At 32.4% G+C, this 13,191-nt stretch overlaps 1 protein-coding gene across 3 annotated transcripts in view; it reads left to right on the top strand.

The window, feature by feature from the left end:
- Window positions 1-7,282: 7,282 nt before the first annotated feature.
- Window positions 7,283-13,191, top strand: part of LOC121371837 (transcriptional enhancer factor TEF-1-like) — a 35,702-nt gene continuing 29,793 nt past the window's right edge. For 2 of the 3 annotated variants that reach the window (XM_041498028.1, XM_041498026.1), the window contains exon 1: window positions 7,283-7,397. The gene's annotated coding sequence lies outside the window, so the exon portion shown is untranslated. Of the gene's footprint in view, window positions 7,398-7,582; window positions 7,853-13,191 lie in introns of those variants that run through there. The other variant, XM_041498027.1, reaches the window with a different exon arrangement.

Genomic DNA, 13,191 nt, shown 5'->3' with positions numbered 1-13,191 from the left:
GCAAGCCTATCTACATGTATACTATATGTATATATATTATATATTGTATACCTGTAGATATATATATATAGTAAGCCTATCTACATGTATACAATATGTATATATATTGTATACCTGTAGATATATATATAGCAAACCTATCTACATGTATACAATATGTATATATTTTATATCTTGTATACCTGTAGATATTATATATAGCAAGCCTATCTACATGTATACAATATGTATATATATTATATATTGTATACTTGTAGATATATATAGCAAGCCTATCTACATGTATACAATATGTATATATTTTATATAAACAATACTACACGTTTTCGATAGAAATAATTTCTATGAAATGAGTGAACTTCCCATGTTAGTATCTGACCAAATACCATGGGAAGTTTGAGTTTTGTAAAAAAAAAAAAATATATAATAAAAAAAAGTGATCTAGCAAAAACGAGTGGTATTTTATTTATTACCCACCATCAAATTTGACGATTACTTCCAACATTACTTGATGAGACATGCGAATGCACACCGCTAAGACCAGGGAAGATGACTTACCAAAATGACGTCATGTAACAACTAATACTCATTGGAGGTGCATACAGTATTTGTACAACACACCCAGACATTCACTAGGTGGGTAGTGACCGGCCTCGGTGGCGTCGTGGCGGGCCATCGGTCTACAGGCTGGTAGGTACTGGGTTCGGATCCCAGTCGAGGCATGGGATTTTGAATCCAGATACCGACTCCAAACCCTGAGTGAGTGCTCCACAAGGCTCAATGGGTAGGTGTAAACCACTTGCACCGACCAGTGATCCACAACTGGTTCAACAAAGGCCATGGTTTGTGCTATCCTGCCTGTGGGAAGCGCAAATAAAAGATCCCTTGCTGCTAATCAGAAGAGTAACCCATGTAGTGGCGACAGCGGGTTTCCTCTCAAAATCTGTGTGGTCCTTAACCATATGTCTGACACCATATAACCGTAAATAAAATGTGTTCTTTTTTCACTAGGTGGGTAATAAATGTAGATATTTTATATTGTATACATATAGATACACTTGCAGAACTGCTGTAAAGATCGCTGTGATACCGGTTTACACAGAAATCCAAATTACAGATGCTGGATTGGACAGAGTCTGCTGTCTATATACATGTATCATATTTATTATTATCGATTTGTCTGCATGGTTTCATAACACTTAGAAACATACTGAGCAGAACCTGTTCAATGCTACCTATGTGAAATGGAGAAACAGTTTAATGTACATGTATTAGTTATTATCAGTATGTATTTCAAGTGTCTTCCCATCCTTTATACCAAGTTTAAGAATTCAAATGTTTTACAAGCATGTTAAATTTTATGAAAACAAAAAACATTAAATGGATTGTTTAAAATGAGTTTAAAAAGACTCAAGGGTTTCATTAGCATTATAAATGGATTTTGAAATATGATAAACCAAACTGGGTTTTTTAGATCACTATTAAAAAAATGTAAAACTTTTTTTAATATAAAAACCTCATTCTGCAGCTGATAAAGATTGTGTTGTTTAATTTATATTTTATGTATTTTGAAATCATTTTAAATCACTATCTTTATGTAAATTTATTGATTTTACCATTGATATTTAATCAAATAGCAAAAAGAGCTTTTGTAACTGATTTATTTATTTATTTATTTTTTTATTTTTTTTTTTTTTAAATATTTATCCACATTTTGTGGAAGTAAATTGGTAGTTGACCAATATAAAATCTTTGCATTAGGATTGATAATTTAAATTTCTCAGTTCTAAATTGCAAACATGAAATAATGCATTTTTAATTTTTCTAGTTTGCCAAAAATATAGATTTTATCTTTCTCCTGTTTCATTTCGGTCCTTATAGGTTCTTTATTCAGAAATAACCATTATTTTAATTTCCACCTATACATCCGTTGCATAATAATAGAAATGTACAGTTTATAATAGCATAGCTCTATGTTCTAGCAGAATTGTTGTAATATATGCTATACATAAACGTGAATATATTTTTGTTGAAACACATTACTGTTGTTTGTCTTGTTCTTTTTACATGTTTCATAAATTCATGAAAGCAAAATTCATAATCATTTATTGTCTTTGTGTGTGAGAGAGATAGAGACTGAGAGAGACATAGGAGAGAATAGAGACAGACAGACCGAGAGAAAGAAAGAAAAAGGGAAAATGGTTTAAATAGCAGAATAAGCTGATGTTGAGAGAGCGAGACTGAGAGAGAGAGGGAAAGGGTTGACAAATGGGAGTTTCATTTTGTTTTTTATTTCCTCCCCTATCGTAATTTATTCTGAGCAGTTTATACACGGACTGTTTGAGACTAGTCATACTAGACATGTTTAGCAATACAAGATACATGTCCTAGTATTGAATTCTCATTTCACTTTAATAAGTTCAATTCCCAGAGGTGGATATATGAACATAAAACAGTCCACATCAGTTATTGATTTGGACAGAGTTTCTTATAACTTCGAATCATTCTTACTCAAAGTAACGATACACCCAGAGCGATATTTTATCATTATATGCTATCTAGACTTAGCCAGAGAACAGTTCCATTTAACAGAAGCAAAAAAAACCCCACATAAATTTTCTGCAGATTAAAAAAAAATCCAATTAATATTTAAAGTGGTTTCTCTTTTAAATGGCTACTGATAATGTCTAGAGAATGACAGTACTTGTTAAAGAGATAACACAACTGCAACTATTAACTCGTAGATTATTAATGATTATAAAAGTGGCATTAAAAAATGTATTACTCTCATGAACACTTTTCCTGAAGTAGGTCGGCTGACAAAAGAAAAACAAAATTAACATGTTTTAAGTTTTATTTTAGTTTGCAACACATTTGGAAAAAATAAATGAAATAAAATATCTTGATATATATATATAATATAATTGTAAATCTAATGAAGAAAACACTTTAATTATTATGACTTTCACATATTACTATATATATTCACTATAACTTAAATTTGTTCAATGAAAAATTTGCTACTGTGAAACCAAGGAATTATTTTGTAATTTATCAAACAATTTATGAAACATGAGGTAATAGAAATCCCCTGAGGTGATGACAGAGAAAGGGTTAATTGACAATGTCGTTTCCAATATGTGCAGGGATATTTGCAGTGCAGAGGGAGGGGATACTTGTCTCAGGCTGAGATTGAGGGCACAGGAAGGTCCAGGGACTTCAGTGTCCAGAAAACAATTTCCAGCATTCTTCATTGCAAATGCTATTAAAGTTAAAGTTTTATTTGTTTAACAACACCACTAGATCACATTGATTTATTATCGGATGTCAAACATTGGTAATTCTATCATAAAGTCTTAAAAGAGAAAACACACTGCATTTTCCATTAGTAGCAAGGGATATTTTATGTGCACCATCCCACAGAAAGGATAGCACATACCAAGTTATTTGATATGCCAGTCATGGTGCACTGGCTGGAACAAGAAATAACCCAATGGGCCCACCGACAGTGATCGATCCTAGGCTACACTCTTTGACAATTAGTTGCGTTATTACCACTTTCATTTCACTTAATGTCATTCAAAATCATGTGTTCCCTGAAATGTTCAGAGGAAGAATTTGAATTATTAATCATGTTATTTTCAAAATGAAACAAACAAAAACATAATTGTGAAGAAAAAAAACAGAAAAACAAAACCTTACATGTATTTTTGTAGGCCAATATTGTACACTATGTAAAGAAAAATTTCACATTAAATATGCGTAAAACATAATTAATAAAATGCATATAATTATTACAATGTGAAGAATACTAGCTATAATCTAATATTACATTAGTAGCCTGAAGTGTTTCTAAGGTGTGCACCACTGACTCGTCACTGGATAGATCAAAATAAAGTTTACACGTAAAACAAAAGATGAGATCAGGTTTATATTAAGGTAATCAGGGGGAGGAGCAGGGATCAGCAAAAGCGGTGAAAGTTTACATGGAGCGTCTTCGTCCGAGAAGGCTCTGTTTGACTTGTGTGTTACAGGAAGGTCAGCATGTTTTGGTTCGCATCAGAAAATGTCATATATGCAGTGCCAGCTTAGTATAAAGATGCCGTGACAGACTTCAAAGAAACACAAGCGTTTGGTCAATATTTTTTGGAACAATGTCCCCGGTAAAAATCGGAGACTTAATTTCGTGACAATAATGACGCCTCTTCTAGTAGAGATCGTAATCTGGAGTCACTTGGCAACTCTGTAAAACACGCACTGATTAATGACAATCATTGTTTTAATATCACGCAACACAACAATTATATTTGTAAAATAATTTAAGATTATTTATTAAATTTACATATTCTCCATTATGAAGTTGGCCTGGTAGACTTGGGAAGAATACCCACATGATACGAGAAATGTAAAGGGGGGTGGGGGGGGGGGGCATGAACCACAACGAAACATTGATATTTGGATTGCCTCGAATGCTATATTGTAACACACTATGACCAGTTTTCCAGGTGTGAGCGGCTACTCGAGGTGCCAAAAAATACTGATATTCAGGCAAATCTTGCAAAGAGATATTCGAGCAAAACTGATAGCAAAGTTTTATATTTCATTCATCAAATTCGTTCGGACTAAAAAAAAACCCGACCCCCATTGAAACTCCGTAGGCCTAAGCTGCTATGCTTAGTTCACAATGACGCCAATAGATCATTTTTAACTATTAATATTACATATTAATTAATTACATTTTTGTCCTCCACCCGTTTTTAATACCAACATCTGGACATGTTTATTCAATATATTTCTGGTTGTCGTGCTGTTTATAGTTTGGATTTTATTTAATAATATTGGTATTATTATTTTAAAAGTAATGATTAATCTACTTATATCTGGAAAAAACCCCGCACACAAACACTTCTTTTTTTTAAATTACAATAATAATAATAATAATAATATAAATGAATCTCCAATTGATATTAAACGGTCGAGACACGTTTAATGATGATACTAATAAACAAATATTTGAGCATGTTCGCAAATACATTAAACAGACAACGATTTAACTAAGAAAATTTTATCTCATGGTGCGGAATCATTTATTTGTTATTGTTTTACTATTATATTGTTATTACTTACCAGCTGGGCTGTCTGCGAAGATAAAATGTTAGGCCTAATAATGAATACTGTTGAACCATCGATTTCTTTTATTTTCCTTTTCTGTCCTTTCAAGTTATTCATTGTTTTTCACAAACGTTTACTTTGATTCATTCCTTGATTTATTGAAAATTGCACTCGCCGTTATTGTACAATTTAATGTTTGTAATTAGGAGAGGGCCTCGTAATATGGATAACTTGTACCCAATCCTTTTGTACTTAGGCCTATATAATATGCAATAAAATATGTTTTCAATCAATCAATCAATCTACATTGACCAAGTAAATAATATTTTAGTGTGCCGTGAAGCACCAAGAAAAACACAGTTAATAACTGTCAGAGTACAATTGTCTTTTAAACAATGAAACGATAATCTTCCTTTGAAGTCTTTAACTCTAATTCCGAATATATTTCGTTATAAATGTGAAATCTATTATTTACAATGTTTTAAAAAATATATATATTTTATTATTTATTTATGTGTAGGCCTAGTAATAAACTTCTAATTATTTACAAAAATGATCTTATTCAAATGAAAGACATAATGCAGCTAACAAAATCTTAATTAATGAGATTGTTGTATTAGTACTTCGGAATTATATTTTAGTACACGTAATAGTGGTAGTAGCGGTTATAATTTATTATCGGCCTCTCCCTCATTATGATCTTACACACCAGTCTCACTCTTCAACTGTTTACTCTAGCTAATACATACATACATACATACATACATACATACATACATACATACATACATACATACATACATACATACATACATATATATAATTTAAAAATTAATCAAATGAATGAATGAATGAAAATTAAAATAATATCTATATTTTACAAAACATAGGCCCTAATATTATTATTTTCGTAAATATTGGCGAATCCATAGGGTGGATGGGATGGGGTCACAGGGGTGCCGCTGAAGTGCCCTTTTGAATGACTTAAAATACCCCAAAAAGTACAAAATTCTGGATCCGCCCCTGATTTTATCTTATTAAACAACATAATTGCATGATTCTTTCTATTACTAAACATTTTATTGAAATTATTGGTAAGTTGTCATATATAAAAATAAAAATAAAAACGTGTAAAATGACGACTTATGTAGATATTATTGGACAAAATTAGCCTATATTGATGTACATGTCATTCAAATTAATCCCGTAGAATATAGGTATTTTCCCCCATTGAAATTTAATGCTAAGCTGTCATAAAAAAGAACCAAATATTATTGGACACAATTAAATAACATACAATATTTTTTATTTGTAAAATCAAATATCTAAATATCCATTGATTCTAAACAAAATGAAACGAAACCAATTACATAAGCTAATTGTTAGGTATTTATTAATTTTAGTGACATACCAAAAAATAGATCACATTTGTCATATTTATTAATAAATATCTTTTTGTGGCCAGGTGTAAAAAATTGTATCTAATTTATGCAGAAATCAATATTTTACTGAACAATCTGTTCTGATTATAACAAATAAAAGACATCAGTGCCTACCAAAAATATCTAAATTTGTTCAATCTGGTATGTGTTTAATATTATTTCATAATTTAGCTTTTTTAAAATAAGAAAATTGCGACAATTACAGAAATAAGGAATTATATGGAAAAAGACAATTCAAGACTGGGGAGACATTCTTCTCATTCCATCACCTGTTGCGTCCAGTAGTGGGCGCGAAAAATTAAATCGCTCACTTTGAAATCACCTGTTCTACCCAGGCCGGCTAAAACAAAAGCGAAATGATAAATAATCGATTATATCGGTAAAAACATGGGTTTGCTTGCTTAACTGACCTAAATTGTGCCGATACGAAAACGAAAAGCTTGTAAAACAAAACTCGGGGAGTCAGGTAAAACACGCGGGAGGTAAATGTAATAGCGAAAAGGTCACGCGTATTTTATTTAATATCTCTTTTACAAGTATACTTGGTTTACAAAGCCTGTGTTAAACAGTAATACAAAATAATAAAAGGAAATATATATGTGTCACTGATATTAGTTAATTTTATTCTTGCTGAAGAAAATTAAAATCGTAGTTGATAATATCTTGTTTTCTCCCAACGTATCGACCAGGTTGAACCTTGCGCAGAAACTGTGCGCACTGGTCCACTACGTTGTCGGGATTCTTTGTGTCATACCTAGCATACCAACAAGGGGGTTCTTCAACTCTTAAATTTTGTTCCATTTGGTCAAGAGTTGTTAAAAGTGGCCCTAGATATCAAGATTGGTGAGTAGTTTACTTGTATATAGTTATACTTGAGTATTACGGCCGAAAACGGGCTGCGCACGTATGGGAATGAGAGAAATGTCCGCAGAGTTTTCGAATCTCTGAAATATTTGTCATACTTGGAGATCGAACTTCCGGCTTGTGTGCAATGTTCACGATGGGTAGGGCATTGAATTTATCTCGTCGATTATACACTTTTGACTTACTTACGGCCATTAGACGGGTATTCGTGGTGGTTTTAATGTGGTTCTCTGCCAGGATGACCTACATATGGATGCAGGCTATGGCAGACGTGCTGGCTGTTCGCGGGGATGTCCAGGCAGAAGAAAACAGACTGCTCCCGGTCGAGCCGGGCCGATTTCCATGGGGCAGGCTGGCTCACCGTTACGTTTTGACGACCAGGAGCCATCTGCGGCGCTATCACCAAAGTGATGGGATTTATTCTGTCTGTTGTGGTGTGTTTTCTAATTACGTAACAATTTGTCACAACACTGTTGGTCTGCAATCAGCTGATTGCAGTTATGAGTGAAGGTGTTAGTTTACACTAAAGAAACTTGTCTTTAAAATATCAGCTGATAAGAAATGGCAAACTTATTTATAACTTTGTTATTTGCTCCAAAATTAATGTTATGGTGTAATGTCTGTGTTATATTATTGAATTGTTTATTTTAAGAATATTTTATAAGTTCAAGTTGAACAGTAACAATTTATTTTTGATTTCTTTACTAAAATTTATAACTTGACTTATTATTGTTGCCTTTTTTATGCACTCTGTATTTGTAGCCGTCCTATTTGCAAGAATTTAAAGTTTCATTTACTTAACTGAAAAGTTGTTATAGCTTTGGAAAATTCATGTAATAAAGATAAAATTTTGCTTAGTTTAATGACACCATTTGAGCACATTGATTTATTAATCATCAGCTATTAGATGTTAAACACTTGTTAGTTTTGACAGTCTAAAAACCCACAAATTTTTTCGATTAGTAGCAAGGGATCTTTTATATACATCATCCCATATACAGGACAGCACATACCACAGCCTTTGATATGCCAGTCATGGTTCACTGGCTGGAACGAGAAATAGCCCAATGGGCCCACTAATGGGGATTCGTCCAAGACTGACCGCACATCAGGCAATCACTTTATACCACTGAGCTGTTAATTCATGTTTCAGTAGGTGGAGGGGGTGGAGTAATTCCACATAATCTTCGGAACTGTGGTGGGCCAGTATCCCGACTGGTTCCCAGTGCCTATGATTATAACTAATACTAGTAATAGATACACATGTATTATGATCTGTCATACCAGGGAAAAAAATTTCAGTGTCGTGTTGCGATTTGTTACACAACTTTCAAAGTTTGTTACACAATTTTAAAACGTTGAACAGTAATTGCTAATAAATTTTCAGTTGACTAGAAATATCACTAATCAAGATTTTAAAAACAAAATGTTCCCTGTATAATTAATAAGTGAACACATTATATATCAAAGTCATGATATTATTGATACTTTGATAGTATTGAAACATATACTGACATACATGTTGATTGACAATTCTTACCCACTTTGTAAACTAGTTTGTGGTGAAAGTCACTCTGGTTGAGATGTATTTTACATAGATCTGGTTTTAGGAAGTTGATTGTTTACAAAATAAACTGCTTTAGTTGTACATACCTAAGCATGACCTTGATTGATATTACATGACATGGCTTATGGGTATACCTGGATGATTTGCTTATCAGCTAAATTACAGATGAGCAATCTGTCATTTGATATTTTTGTATGAACCCATGTACAGCTATGTGCTCATTTTAGCTACCTGTACATAAACAAAATGTTTCTTATAAACTTGAAACATTTTAACTGCATAAATGAATTATTTATTTATTTTTAAATAAGCAGATTAATTTAAACATGTAAAGTTGTTTTAGTTCTTGAGTCACAGATTTTAGTTTTAGTTTTTATATTTGTTATAGGTTTTTTTTAGTTTCTATGTTTGTTATATATTTTTTTAGGTTCTATGTTTGTTATAGTTTTTATTTTATGAAATGCATTTTGAGATACTACAATGCCCATGGTGATCAGTAACATATTGGACATGTTGAAATTGATAATTTAATGCCAAGAAGATGTCAATGTGCAATTAAAATATTTTAAAAACATAATAGTCTGAAATATTTAATTTGTAATAATGTCTATTTATTATCTTTTTTTATGTTGCCAAGAGATTTAAAACACATGCATAAGTTTAAATTTTAAACATAATTACTTTACATCGAGTTGACCATACTGTTTTGTTTGTAGTATAGTTTTGATCCACACATTAGCTCACACAGGTACATAACATGTAGGTGAGGGCCAGCATACTAAGTGCTTGTTGTAGTCTGTTTCCTACAAGTACATTGTGCTACGGTTACACACAGCCATTGTGTTCAGGCAGAATTAAGTGACATTTAATACCACAGGAGTGGTACACTCATTCATAATTGTTACCTTCACAGGGCTGGCCCAGGCAGCAGCCAAATTCACCAAGTGCAAGTTTTAAAAACCGTTGGTGGATTTTACATTAATTTGGCAAAATAATTTCATGTAATAATTAACATTTTGTTAGAAAATAAGTTTCTTCTAATTTTTTATTTTAATCTGACAACTCTTTCTGCTCATCCAGAACTATGTCTGCCTTCAAATGTTTCACTTCTGCAATACTTTATCTGTATATATACATGTATACAGTATGATTTAAAAAAAATTAATATACCATTTTATTAAATATAATAATTATTTTGCTTGTTAAAATACTTGTATTCAATCATTGTAATAAGTCGAGGATGGTTCTTCAGGTTACCGGGTAATTACCATGTGTCAAAGTCAAATAACATTTAATTTAGTTATATAAACAAGAACCACACCCCATAACATTTGATTAAAATATAATTTTTTTAATATCAAACGTACATACATGTCTTACAACTCGGATTTATAACAAGGTATCAGTAAATCTGCTTGGCTATTATATAGTAATAATAATAGGTATTGTAATCATGATAAATGTGTCATAATCCATTGATTCGTTAGCAGCCCTGTATTTTGTACATGGTTTACCAAACACTGCTTATTTTGATACTTGTAATAAAGTAAGGGGCCACTTACTAGAGGTATCACGATACAGTATTGTATCGTGATACAGGGTCTATGATGAGATATATTGATTTACAGCAACTGTATAGTGATACACACAATATACATACATGTCGTAAACAGTATTAAAGTAACTGGCCTTAATAGCCCAGGAACATATGTTTTCTCTTTTAAATTGACTGAATTTTGAGTTAAAGGTAGGGTCAACTCAAACAAGAGCCTTATATGTTGGAAAGATGCATACCCGGACCACCAACACATACTGACACTTTAACAAATGAAAAACCCGTAATTTAAGAGTTAATTAAAAAAACATGATTATTCCTGCTAACTGGGGACAGCCATTTTGTTTCATTTTTGTGACGTCCGATGGGATAGCTTGGGGCGAAGTGACGTCCGCTCCTGACCATCTCCTGTATGTATAGTGTAAACAAAAGCAGTAATTTTAGACAAGGCGCTTCTCTTTGATCAACCTGACTTGTAAAACAGCATAAATGACGTAATAATATAATAAACTATTTAACTAAATATATTTCAATAACGGAACAAAATGGGGTTATAGTATTTTTCTCTGTTTAATAATCCAAAGGAAAAATGTACACTATTAGGCCTATTGATATGCTAAGTTGGAGCAAAAACGACAACCCACGATACCCAAGTGATACTTTTCTTTTCTTTGGGACTACGTAATTGGTCAGTTCTGTGGTTTTAGATGGAAAAGTCTACTTAATCAATAGTTTTACAGAACTATTTACAGTAATAAACCATGTCCATTACAATTTTAGGGGCGACAGGTAATATTCCACAATACCAGTATGTATTTTTGTGTTTAGACAGCGTCAATTAATTGGCTCGTCTGGTTACCAATCAAATACACACCTGCCAATCACGAATCACAGGTAGAAGCAACTAACAGCATAGACCAATTAACTAAGAAAACACTCCGTGTATCATTTCAGTACGTAGGTTAATGCATGGGCAAAACATTGTTAATTGTTTCGACTTGTTGTGTAGCCACTTTCACAATGGTATTTTATTTTGTATTGAACTATAATATATATAGTGCTGGATATACTTATTGCTGGCTTACTGGGATGTGTATTATTACAGAACATTGCAATGTATGACTATTTATCATCCCGCAAAAACCAGGTAGATTGTGTTTCTCTAGTTCTAAGGCTCATTCCTGACGTGACGCGTTAAGTATTACGTAACCACCAGCTCGCCAGAGGGCGTACTCACTGAGATGGTACAAAATGGCTGCGTCCGTTTTATATATAATAGCCGTCACATTTAACCGTTTTATTAATTAACTATACGATTATACTTGTTGATATTAATGAATAATGTGCATTATATATCGTTGAATATGCCAAATGCCTTAATTGTCCTCTCCTTTAACTACTACTAACATGAGGACAACCACAGGCACTTTGGATTTGCTAACATTGATAACTTAAGCTAGACGTTGTATGTCATATAAATGGTATAAAAAGGTGTAATTGCCATAGATATTTCACATTGCCCAATATCTAGAAAGTGTTATTAAGTTTCGGTATACTGAGCATATCACAGCCCAGGTATAAGGATACATAGAGGATAATAAACGAGTTACCAGTTATTATCAAATTTATGTCCCGAGTGAAATAATTTAGCTTTAGCGAGTGACAAATGAAAATTATTTCACGAGGGACATAAATTTGATAATAATTGGTGCCGAGTTTGTTATTCTATTTATTACCTGAGCTATTTTTCTCTAAAAGCCTTTATTTTCAACATACATGTACGTACGTACGTACATTTATAGAAAGGATATAAACCACTTTACGCACTGTTCTGAGTATTGCTATAACTTTGTAATTTAATCACGTTCATAGATACTTTTCAAAGGCAAAAATTCTCTTTATTCTGGTACAAAATCTATAATGAATTGCATTAAAATGACATTTTGTTATAAATTTAACACCAAAAACAGACAGCCGCAAACTCTTTAAACTACATGACGTCATTGTGTGTGTTTGCCAAATCGTGATGGCGTCATATTTAGTACCGACAAGGTCATTGGTTGGTAAGCGTCAAATCATCCAATAGTATTGTTCGTTAGACCAATGCATGATAATTTCTCAGTGAGAAATTATGATTTTTATTTTCCCCATTATGAGTGCCTGCTCGGATAATAAATTGTATTGCAAGCTGCCTATATCGCTACATACCTACCACTCACACAGTCACCATTACCAACATGTTCACTAGTGTACATACCATACTACTTAGTACATAAAATTTAGATTTTGTAAGAATATTTTATCAACATTTGTATTATGACTGATGATTATGCAGATATAACTACGATAAAATAGATGTGAAAACTAAATTTAATGTGCATTCAAGGACTAAAGCACATAATTACAGAAATCTAACTAGCTAAAATTTAACAGCGGCCATGCGTCAAATTGCCGCAGTGCCTTAGTTGTATGCTTCAATGTAGTGTATGACAATCTTTTTGAAAAGTCACTAGCCAAAGGGCTAGTGGGTTTGTAAATTCCACTAGCCCATTAAAATACAGCACAAGCCCAAATTTCTAATGAATTCCAACAAACTTATATAAGGCTGAAAAAGGATATGTTTCTAGGAACACAACCCCATAGTACCTAGA

This window comes from Gigantopelta aegis, chromosome 4 (assembly GCF_016097555.1).
Source record: "Gigantopelta aegis isolate Gae_Host chromosome 4, Gae_host_genome, whole genome shotgun sequence".
In the NCBI taxonomy this organism is placed as follows: Eukaryota; Metazoa; Mollusca; class Gastropoda; order Neomphalida; family Peltospiridae; genus Gigantopelta; species Gigantopelta aegis.
This window is presented reverse-complemented; position numbering and strand designations above follow the sequence as displayed.